The 12,119-nt window shown below is 44.7% G+C and overlaps 1 long non-coding RNA gene across 1 annotated transcript; it reads left to right on the plus strand.

The window, feature by feature from the left end:
* Positions 1 to 676: 676 nt before the first annotated feature.
* Positions 677 to 11,707, plus strand: LOC147581138 (uncharacterized). The gene is made up of 3 exons (XR_015251458.1): positions 677 to 966; positions 2,505 to 2,568; positions 10,283 to 11,707. It is a non-coding gene; the product is annotated as an uncharacterized LOC147581138 (long non-coding RNA).
* The last annotated feature ends 412 nt before the right edge of the window (positions 11,708 to 12,119 follow it).

Genomic DNA, 12,119 nt, shown 5'->3' on the forward strand with positions numbered 1-12,119 from the left:
ATTGTCAAATTGGTTTCCATACAACACCCAGTGCTCATCCCAAAAGGTGCCCTCCTCAATACCCATCTTATAGGCAGGTAGTTAGTCCCCGACTAATTCATATGCACTAACTTGGTAAATGTTAAGATTTGCTAAGAACCTCAGGCCGGACGCACCCTGGCAGAGGAGTAGGGACAAGAAAGACAAATGCCTATCTGTTGGATGACCCTTAAGATAAGAGGCAAAGAAGCCAAGCTTTTACTGCAAGGTGGATGCAGTCTTTGTAACTGGGTGATGAATGTTTCTCACTCGGAGCACCTAGGGTATGTGAAAGGGTGGGACAGGAAGGAAAAAGAAGTTTAACTCATATGCCTTATACTTTTTTTTAAAGTTCATTTATTTATTGAGAGAGAGAGAGGGAGAGAGAGAATCCTAAGCAGGCTCACACTGTTAGCACGGAGCCTGGTGAGGGGCTCGAACCCATGAACCATGAGATCATGACCTGAGCTGAAATCAAGAGCCAGACGCTTAGATGACTGAGCCACCCAGGTGCCCCTTATGTGCCAAATCTAAAGAGCTGCTTGTGGCCACTTATAGCACTTGTTAAGAGGGATTCTGGGGCATTGTCCAGACTCCGTAGGAAACAGATCTGTGATTGTTTCTTTGGGTCTGCTGTGGGCTCCAGATGAAGGTGCAGAAGTATCTAGCATCCTGGGTAGGTGTACCTTAGACAATGGCCAAGAATTCTCCTGCTCAATTTTTCCAGCAGGGAAGCCAGATCAAATTTAACTTGGCTTCCAATTCCACAGGTTTGCCCAACACCCAACACCACCTGAAAGAAACTCCTAGAGGCTGCATAAAAAGGAAAAAGTCAGGCTCCAATCAGGGACATGCCTTGGAGAGCTGAGGAGATTCCTTAAGCTGTTGTGGCTTCCTTATGCTTGTTACTTTGGGCGCCCACCATCAATTTCCACAGCGGGATTAGCCGTAAGTTCTTTAATGGGGAATTTATTGCTGATTTGCTTGTTTTGAGGAATGAGGCAGAAAGGAGTTGCTAGGGAGACTGTGCCTTGCCCAGAAGCTGGTCATGGAGGAAGAAAAGTGCTCTTTGTCCGGTAGCAGCTCTGGAATGGAAAGAAAAGCAGCTCAAGTGCCTGGAGCCTGTGTCCCAGGAGATGTGCTGCCCACCTGGGCAGACAGGTGATGATGAAGGGGGTGGGCAGGTGAGAAGAGGGTGACAGGGAGACTGAACAGGTAGGAGTCCTGTGTGATTTTTTTTTTTAATTACAATCATCATGCTTTCTGACTTTTATAAGGTGATGGTTAACAGGAAATATTGATAGTTTGGGTATGTCTGTGGCAATAAAAAGAGCTGACTTACATTTTGGGCAAAGAGGACATCCATGTAGGTATGAAAATATCAGCTTCACAAATGAAGACTTTGCTTTTCCTTCTGTAGAAATAGCTAATTCTATAAATTTATACAACTATAGAAATGAACTATCGCATGCTAAAGAATTTTCTTCCTGTTTGTTTTTTGTTTGTGAATATCAGGGCAGCGAAACTGATTTCTAATTTCTAAATCACAAAAGTTTATATCCCTATCAAACTTGCTTTTTTTTTTCCCACCATTCTATATTCTTTCAAAGACACTGGGGGCATTGCCCAATTAAGTCTTCTAAGGTAACTCAGTATGAATTCTTTGCATGGCTCAAATATTCCTTAAAGAACGAATGGGAAACAAAGTATGTTCATTTTCCTTGGGAAATTAGCTGGGGCTATTTTATGAATTGAAATTCTTAAAATTAAATCATTTCACTTGAAAGAAGCCAGAACTCATATTCAGTCTTGATGCTTCCTGCCTCCTGGTGAGATGGTAGACGTTTCCAGAAAATTGCCATGCCAGAGTTCCACAAGTCTGGTCTTTAAACCTGTTTTCCAAGCCTGCCCTCCAGTTGTTTGTGGAGAAACATGCCTTTCATGGTAAATGGAAACATATCCAGTGTCAAGTTCCAAGCTCTTAGCGCTAAAATTAGAAAGTATTTCAGGGAAGGGGGGTGTGGTGACGAGTGTAGGACTGATGGTAGTTACTCAGAAACTCAAATTAGATGGGATTGTACAGATTTGTGTAATGTGTGTTTTGTTTTATTATTCTCATAAAGGCCAGGGACTTTCGTAAGAAGAGTAAAGTGGGGTGGGGGTGGGGGGAGATGTGCTTCCAGGGAGAGTATGAGAAGAGAACTGTGGTCCTTAATTTAGTTTATATTAAAGTAGGAAGCTCTACCCCCTGCCCCAATTCTTCCTACCTGTCAAATACTCTAGTTCTCTATTTTCTTTTTATTTTTACTTCTAAAAGCAAAAAGTGATGGATGGACGGATGGATGGACGGACAGGCAGACAGATAGGGGTGTGTGTGTGTGTGTGTGTGTGTGTGTGTATTTAACCTTGGGAACGTTCTAAAAATTTGCCATTGGGCCTCTGAATTTTCTCTGCCAATGAACTTCCTCCTGTCTTCTTCATCCTAGTGCACCTATCTCCAGGACACTGGACTGTCCTGACCTTTCTGTGCTTCTGAGCAAAACCATGATAGTGAGTGTCCCGACTACCAGAGCCACAGAGATGATATGGGAGAGAGGAAGGGGCTGTTGTCCAGAAACATTCTCCTGTTGGGGCTAGAATGTGGTTCACTTTTCCCTTTGGCTCTACCAAAAGGGGGAAGTAAGTAGAATAGGTCCTTGCCCCCAGTCCCAGGTAGCATGAGCAGTTTTTTTTGTCCTGCCAATCAAAATTTTCCAGATGCATTCTATGCCTGCTCATTTGTTTACTTCCTCCTTTGTGGAAGATCTTAGGTCATTTTATCTCAACGTTAGCTCTCCTCTTCATGTCTGACATGATTAGAGAGCCGTCTGGAGTGCAGGGACCGGGCTTGATTTACCTAAGTCTGTCTTCAGGGTTTGAGGCAGCGTCCAGTACATAATGAGGATTCAACAAATATTTGAACGAGCAAATTCTCTTTAGCACATGGTTACTGTCCTCAACTGTATGCAAGGCCCATACTCAGGCCTGTGTGTGTCGGGGGGAGGAGTGCCCTGGTGACTCGGCACCCACACCTTGCAAGGTCATAGTCAAGTGAGGGAGAGGAAAGGCATCTACTGTGGCTCTCAAGGCAGAAATGGCACCTGCCGACAGGTGCACTTACACATGCACATAGTAATAAGATGCTTGTTGGTTAAGTTGACATGTTTTAAATCCAAGATTTCTGAATGGTGTTTCAGCCTTCTAACCTCCATACTCCTAAAATCAGCCAAGTCACTCTGGAAGCTGCACTTTGATGAGTCCCTTCTCTTTCCAGTCTTTGTGGGGTCTTTGGCTTGAATCTAAAACATGCCCCTTTTATCCTCCCCTAGATTCTGTGGCACCTCTTTCCCATTTCCCGTGGCCCTTGCCCGGGGATACTTAGCCCACAGCTCTAGAGGCAGAGGTCTTCTAAAGAACAAATGTGTATGCTGTTTGCAACAATGGGTAGCGGTTGTAGTAGAACAGCCAAAATTAATCTCAGGTGGGGCGTGGGCTTTGTTCTGGAGAAGTCCATCACTACTGTGGGTCTATAGAGCAAGGGGATCTGCAGACAGGATTTACAGCCTGGCCAGCTGAGGAAGAGCTTGAGAGGAGTAGGGTGAAGGGGAGGAGGCCCATTTACTCTCAGGAAAAGAAAAATCCAAAAGGCCTGATGGACTTCTGTCGGTTGCAAGCTAGTGGTGGTGAGGGCAAGGGCAGGAGGAGAGGCTAGGATCTGGTTCGGAGCTGCTGGAGGAACTGGAAATCATGGGTGGAGTCTGTTGCTTCGTTTTAAACAATCAGGATGATGTTGCCAAAGGGGGAAAGTTTGAAATCTGAACCTTGTGGCAGAAGTTATTCGGCAATTCTCCATTCGTTTGGCATTAAAATGTGGTGTAAATAAACACCCTTGGGTAGTCTGGAAACCCAGGAAGTCCCAGAGGCCCAATGGGGCCACCTGCATCTGGAATGCCCCCAGGTCTTTATTTTCATGGCTAATACATGTCCAAGGAGGGAGGGCATGAAGTGACTTTTGTGCCCCTCATCTGGGCTGAGGATGGGGAGCGGGGGAAGAGGGTGGTAGTGAGACTCTTTTGAAGCCTGGCCCTGGAATGTGGCCTCAGAACAGGGAGGCCTTTTGAGAAGCCAGGGAAAGCTATAGACTTCCCTTTGTGTTCACCCACACATACCGTAGACAGAGGTTCTCCTGGCTCCCCTGAGCCCACCCAAGGGCCCTGAGCACTTCATAATTCTTCTCCCCCAAATATGGCCTCCCTTCACCTCCAGAATCAACTCTTGAGTCTTCATCGCAGTGTTCAAAACCTCCCATGGCAGGGCCCCGACCTCCCTCCCCAGCCCCTCCCGTAGCTCATTTGGTATGGCCACCCTCAGGCTCTGGGCTGCTGTTCCTAATACCTGCTCTCCCCGTCAGAGCCCCAGCCACCTCTCAGTTTTCCTTTGCTACCCGCTGTTTAAATGAGGTCTTCTCCAGCCCTTTCAGAAGGAAGTACTTGCTCTCTTCTTAACAATCTCTGTGTGCTTGGACTTTAGTATATTTGTCATATGATGCTGGCTATTACTTCACTGTCTAGGTGCATCATATGACATCTATCCATGCCAGTGGAGGATGAGCCGCTTGAGGGCAGGCAGTGTCCTCAGGCTATCATGTGTTCCCCGTGTGAATGGTACTTAGGGTCCAGGGTAATGGCCAACTTTAAGGTTTGAGGGGCTTAGGAGATTGGAGAGAATAAATGATAATGGCAGAAAAATCTTAGCTACCTCAAGATTGGCAGGGCTGTGGGCAGGGATGAGCCTGTTAACTACAGATGCCTGGAGTCCTACAAAGATGCAAGAGGGGGTGTGGCTGTGTGTGCTGGCAGGACCCCCCCACCCCCACCATGGCCAGCAGAGCCCCAGATCCTGACACCCTGTGCGGGACTAAAAAGCAAAGGGAAAACTCACAGGATGCAAGATGGCATGAAATGGATTTTGCTTTTTTTTAAAGATCGTAATATACATTCTTTGCATATTGCATTGAGTAAAAAGTTTTCTGGCAAAAAAAAAAAAAAAAAAAAAAAAACCCAAAAAACAAAACTACCGTCGTCCATATTTCATGCGAAGCTCCAGGCCTTTACAGCATTTTTGACTTACAATCTCCCTCTCTTTTTCTTAAACCAAAGGGTTCTTTGCTCTTTACCAAACAATTTAGGCCTTGTTCTCATTTTTCACTTGGGATGTTTAAAATGCTCTCGGGAAACAGTCCTACCATTCAGAAATTCCAAATATATCCGTGAGCCTTTATTATTCTTCAAGGTTACGGGAATTTTCCTTGGAAACTGTTTGAATTTGAGTGCAAGTTTTGCCTTTCACGGCTCCTCTTGCTTTCAAAATGAGTTTCAGTAAATCAAAGTCTCTGAACTTGTATTTACTTATTTGTTTATTTTGCCACATTCCGTCTGTCTAAATATGCGTGGTCATTAAAAAACAAACAAGCACAAAGTAATTTCAGGCCTCCCCCTAAAGTTCCTTTTAAAAATTAACCGGGCCTGCCATTTGTTACCTTCAGCATTAAGCTGGTATTGACATTAAAAGATGAAGCCAACTGAACATAAAAAAGACATCTTTTGGCATCTTTTTTAAACAGTCTGAACAAAACCTCGAAAGCCGTCCCAGCTTTGCAAATGAGACCCCTGACTATGCCAAATTTCGGGAACTGTTTTTATGCCGAGACGCTCCTCCGAAGAGAAGGCGATCCTATGGGCTGTTGTGGGGAGAAACAAAAGCATGTGCATCTGAGGCACCAAGGGGAGAATGCTGCCCGTGTCACTCCTCACCTGACATTTTGGAGTGGAAAATGACAGTGTTGGCACAGTAGCCTCTCCCATACGGCAAGTGTGTTGGCTCCAGAGCCACTTCCGCGTCCCAGCAATCTGTCCTGCCCAGGCACAGCGCAAGCTGTGGAGGCCCGGCTTGGAACCAGTTTCTGCAAACAGGCTCCTGGGCTACGACAGGGAGCCAGGAGGAGGGACCAAGTGCAGCTCTTGCTGGGAAGGGGGGCACTGCCTGGCTGTGCTCCTGAAGGGGCAGACTCGAAGGGCTCCTAAAATGGGGGAGACCCAACACTGGCCTGTAACCAGAAAGGGCAACCAGTGGGGCCTGCGATGTGCCCTATGCTCTCGTCCTGTTGGGTCTGACCAGGTCTGGTGAGAAGCTGACCCACGAGGTCATCATACTTCCTCCTTTACTAGCTGTGTGTCCTTAAGGACACCATTTAAACCTCTCTGGGCCTGTGAAATGTGGATAATAATGTCAGCTCTACCTCCCTCCAGATTGCTGGGAAGAGTCAGACAGTCTGTGGCTAGGAAAGCATTTGGTAATTTGTGAAATGTCATTAAACAGAGGTGGCGTGCCATTATAACTGTCTGGGGGCTCTGTGCTAAGAATCTGTGCTCTGGTAGAGGGCCCTGGCCTCCAGGCAACAAGCTTTTGGCTTGTGTTTACTGAGACACTTAACTTCATGGTTATTTTTTCAAGGCCCATCCACATATTCTAGTCTCCCCTGCCCTCCTGCTTCATCTGGGGCCTTGGCCAAAGCACCCCACCTGTCCATCTGTGCCTCAGCTACTCCCCCTGGAATATGGGTGTGCTCTGTAACTCCACCTGTCTTAGGGAGACCCATCAGAACGAATCCCGTTCATTCGCTGAGCTAGCACTTATTGAGGGTCTACTTTGTGCCTGGCGCTTAGGGTAGGGTTATGAATAAAAGAAAACTTCTGCCCTAGAAGAAGAGCCAGAATGATGGGTCAGCTCCAGGGCAAGGCAGTTAGGTTACAAAGAAACGTGGGGATGATGCCATGGAGGCCACCGTGAGCCCTACACTTAAATAGCAGCCTTAGAAGGGACCTTCTTGCCTGCTTAATTTCACTGACCCCTCTGCAAAAGAACCTGTGCCGTGCTCGTTAAGGAGCAATGGTGAAAGCGGGAACCATTTGCCCTTCTCACATGGGATTGGTCTCCACAACACGCAGAGCCCCAGGGAGGAGGTTACTACACTTCTTATAGGGGTGTCAGGCCTATTGTACAGAGACTGTCCTGAGCAAAGTGCACCCGACATGTGTAAGGTGATGTCACACATGGGCACTTTGCTAACTTACCTGCTGAAAGTCGTTTCTCACTGGGGCCAAAGTCACACTAAGCAGTTACAGTGTTTGATAAGGTGGTGGTGAATGATCAACCCACAGCGCACCTGGGAGAAGTCAGTCAGCCTTCCCTGAGTCACTGACTTGGTGACTTTTCCCGGCCACATCTCAAAGTTTGTGGAGAGGTCATCTCCTGTCCTCTGCCTGAAGCTGAGGGGAGGATTCTGTCTGGATATAGTTTGAGCAGGGCACTTGACGGTGGCCATAGAGTCAACCAAGTTAGAGATGCTTTCTTTCGTTCATGCATGCATGCATCCTTCCATTTGCTTATAACTATTATATCAAATGGGCTGGACTTGATGGGGTTAACGGGAAACAGCTTCTTCTTTTTTTTTTCTTTCATCACTGTCCTTCCAAACTGCTCTGTCTGATCTTCCACTGGTCAGCATCTCAGGCAGATCCCATACTTTTCAGTCCCTTGCTCTCTCCCAGCTCAGGCCTGACCCAACCTCAGAAAGCTTTCACAGCCGGTCTTTAATCTTTGTGTTATCTCTCGCCATTCATTAGCTGCTTCTGACTCCCCAAGGCAGGGCAGAGAGTGGGGAGAATAGGAAAAGAAGCAAATGGTCTTACTTAGCTGGGCCTGCTGTAATCTAGCCATTGGTGTCCTCTAAATACAGATGCTCAGATACTGCTTTTTTCTCTCGAAAGGCACCTTAATGGGCCCCATGGACCTGTCCCACCCAACCCAGGGCCTATGTCTTGAAGTGTCTGGACCCGGAATGATGCCCCTCTGGCTGACTCTTATGACTCCACCCCGGTTCCAGTGCCAGTGGGATACTCCACATGGCCATCTAATGCCAGATTCACCTCTCTCTGGCAGTAAGGCCACTGGCTGGTCCTACTAAGAGGATTTAAGCCTAGCTACCAATGACAGGGTCCACGTCGTCCACAGAGAAGTTTTTCACCTGTTGTCCCAGCAAATTCTGGAAGTGCAGGCCTCGTCTGAGAACTTTTTGTTCCCAAAGATGGTGGCAGCCAGGGCAGGCCTACAAGGCCATGCAGTTCAGCAAGCATCCACCAGAGATTTTAATCTCTGCTCCTGGCACACTTCCCATTCTCTGAATGGTCCTCTTAGGGCCATCTTTACTTGACTCAATGATAGGACAAGCACTCCCTCCCCTCCTCCAATGAGACGGAAAGGAAATAAAGCCATGATACTTCTTACTAGAACTCCCTTACATTCAATCCAAAACTACATCTAGGTTCACATCTATTGTTTTGGTCAACTCTTTTTTTTTTTTTTTAAGTTTATTTATTTATTTTGAGAGAGAGAGAGAGCAAGCAGGGACTAAGCTGTAAGTGTAGAGCTCGACGTGGGGGTTTATCCCATGCACAAGATCATGACCTAAGCTAAAATTAAGAGTCAGATGCTCAACTGACTGAGACAACCAGGTGCCCTGCCCCAGTTTCGGCCAGCTCTTAACAAGTCTTGCACGGATGAAGGCTGCATCTCTCTTTAGAACATGGGGTCACCTATTATCCATCTCAGCTTTGGGTATCAGCAGAAATTCTCAAACCACAGAAACATTCTAATTTAACTTTCTGTTATTCATTAATCCATTCATTCATAATATTTATTCATCGAACACTTACCCAGCATGTACCATGTGCCCAGGTATACCCAGGAAGGAGCAAAACTGGCCTGGCCTTGGCCCTCTTCTGGGTATGCTAGGTGGATGTACCAAATGCTGGCCTCTTGAAACCTCTTGAAACATCTAAATTTGATTATCGCAACATCCTACCAACTGGAGCTCTATTATTCTTCATGGGTGTGTGACTACAAGGACAGAGAGATCTTCATGTTTGTAATAATGGTCCCAATTGCTGCAAGATCCCAAAGTGCCTTTGGAGTCATTGCTAATAACTTAATCATTGGTGTTGAGTATATGTTGTTGATATCTGATTCTTTAGCAAGTATAAACTTCCCTGCGCTTCTGTCTTAATACTAAATAGATGCATGCTCCAAGGCAGAGGTGGTTCCCTATAATCAGAATATATGCAAAATCCTAACACCCCATTATTTGAGAGACTGAGTTCAGTTTTCCTGTTTATTTATAAAGTAGTTTGTAATTCAACAAAAGACATATATGTATATGTATTTGTAAATTGTTCCCACTGTTTGGTGTATTTTCTTTTATTAGATTGAGTTTTCCTGGTTGAAATTTTCCCTTTTATCAAAAAAAAAATGGATAACTCATTGAAATAATTAATTTAACTTGATTTTTTAAAGGCAAAGTCCTATGTTTTTAAAACACTGCTTCTGTTCCTGGGCCAGCCACTCAAAAACATTCAACTTAGAATGTCTGCCTTGTTCCTGAAGTTAGATTCTATGTGTTTTGATTTTGTGGGATTTTTTTTTCATCTCATTAAGCCTCAGCAGAGATGAAAAGTTTTGATCTCGTACAGGGAAAAACACCAGAGAATCTTTATGGTTGCCAACCATTACATTTTAAAAAGTCTTGCTTTCTAACCCCGGTTCCCTGATGTAATATATAAATCTTGTTAACCTTATAAATATGACTTTTCAAAAGCAAGGAACTTCTCCTTTCTTCCTTTATTATGTCTAATTTGCATACCAGCACATAGTCCAAGTGTTGGCAGATAATAATATTTTAAAGGGCATCGAAGTATAAGAATAACTACATACTTGCAGATGTGTTATGAAATATACCCCATTAGTCACTTTATATTTGAAAGGCAGAAAAAATAGGCACCTAGCAACAGCATGCCATCATTCAGGATTAGAGAAAAGCCATTTTACATCTAGGAGATATTACCCCCTCTTTTGGGGGCTGTCAGGCTAGTACATTTAATTACACAAAAGATCCTCACAAGAGACTCGGCTGTTGATTGTCCATATGCACGGTGAATGGCAGTAATGACATCCCCCAAAGGATGGCTTTTGGCAGGCAGGGGGCTTATTGGGAGCCTTCCAGACAGGTTCACAAGTGAATTCTGTGCAGAGAGACTTCGAGGCTCTGCTTGAGAACGGTGCTTTCCCTTCTGGAAAGCCACCATCCTTCTTCCCTCTCTCCCCCTCTGAGTAGATTGACAGGAGGGAGTGCACCACCCCCCCAACCCAGAGCCCAGAAATAAGGATCCAGCACCAAAGACCCACCTTCCCCCATCAGCCACAGAGCAGAGCATCAAAATGCTGAGCCCACATTAACATCCAACTAGACTATATTTCCGGAATGTTCTCTTCTCATACCAGTTAGGACAGGTAAGAAGTAACAGGAGGCAAGTAAAGATGTTGAAGAGAAGAAAGGTCAAAATCTGACATTCAGCTGGGAAGAAATTCCTTCAGGAATCTCTGTAGATGCTTGTATCTGTGCCACACAGTAGAGGGGAGAGCTTCAGGGCCCCAAAGGCCATTCAGCAGGCATTAATAAACTTAGGGGTTCAGACTGAAGATACATAGCCCTGCCCTCAAGCAGTTCCCTTTTGGACAGAGGAGCTCGGCATCAGAAATGTCCCAGAAGCAGTATGTTCTCTCTGCATCATGGAGACTTGGGAGCTGCAGAAATTCACATATGATCAAGTCAGCATCTTGCCTTCAAGTCTTGGCCTTTGTTGGTTCAGTAGAAGAATGGAAAGTGAAGCAGTGCAGTGGAGATTCACATGCATGGAGAAGCCAGAGCTTGGGGGAGACGCACTTCCTTCTCTACTTAAAGACAAAAAAGGAAAGAAGAAAGGGAGAGAGAGAGAGAGGGAGAAAAGAGTGCAAGAGCAAAAAATGGTGCCCTTTAGCAGTAGACACTGGTGATGGTTGCCCAACATTGTAAATGTAATTAATGCCACTGGACTGTACACTTAAAAATTGTTAAAATGGGGCTCCTGGGTGGTTCAGTCGGTTGGGCGTCTGACTTCGGCTCAGGTCATGATCTCACAGTTTGTGAGTTTGAGCCCCGCATCAGGCTCTGTGCTGACAGCTCAGAGCCTGGAGCCTACTTCGGATTCTGTGTCTCCCCCTCTCTCTGTCCCCTCCCCTGCTCGCGCTCTGTGCCTCTCTGTCTCTCAATAATAAATAAACGTTAAAAAAATTTTTTTTGTTAAAATGGAAAACTTTGTTATATATAGTTTACCACAATTTAAAAAATACTGTAATATACGAAAACTCTTTGAATTGTACATGTTTAATTTTTAAAAACTTTTATTTTTATTCCAGTATAGTTAACATACAGTGTTCTATTAATTTCAGGTGCACAGTATAGTGATTCAACACTTCCATACATCATCCTGTGCTTATTACAATAAGTGCACTCCATAATCTCCATCATCTATTTCACCCATCTCCCCACCCACATCCCCTCTGGTAACCATCTGTTTGTTTTCTGTTGTTAAGAGTGCTTTGTTATCTCTCTCTCTCTTTTTCTTTTGTTCATTTGTTTTGTTTCTTAAATTCCAGATATGAGTAAATTCATATGATATTCGTCTTTCTCTGACTGCTTATTTTGCTTTGCATTATACATTCTAGCTCCATCCATGTTGCAAATGACAAGATTTTATTCTTATTGCTGAATAATATTTCATTGCATATATATATATATATATATATCTATATCACATCTTCTTTATCCATTCATCCATCAATGGACACCTGGGATACTTCCATTATTCAACTATTGTAAATAATGCACAATAAACATAGGAGTGAATATGTCTTTTCAAATTAGTGTTTTCATATTCTTTGGGTAAATACCCAGGATCATAGGATAGTTCTATTCTTTTTTTTATTTTTTATTTTTTTGAGAGACTGCCACACATGTGCCTGGGAAAGAGGAAGAGGGAGAGAAAAAGAGAGGGAGAGAGAGAATCTTAAGCAGGCTCCACACACAACGTGGCTTGGACTACAACCATGAGATCATGACCTGAGCCGAA

This window comes from Puma concolor, chromosome B2, assembly GCF_028749965.1.
Source record: "Puma concolor isolate L17-30 chromosome B2, mPumCon1.1.hap2, whole genome shotgun sequence".
NCBI lineage: Eukaryota > Metazoa > Chordata > Mammalia > Carnivora > Felidae > Puma > Puma concolor.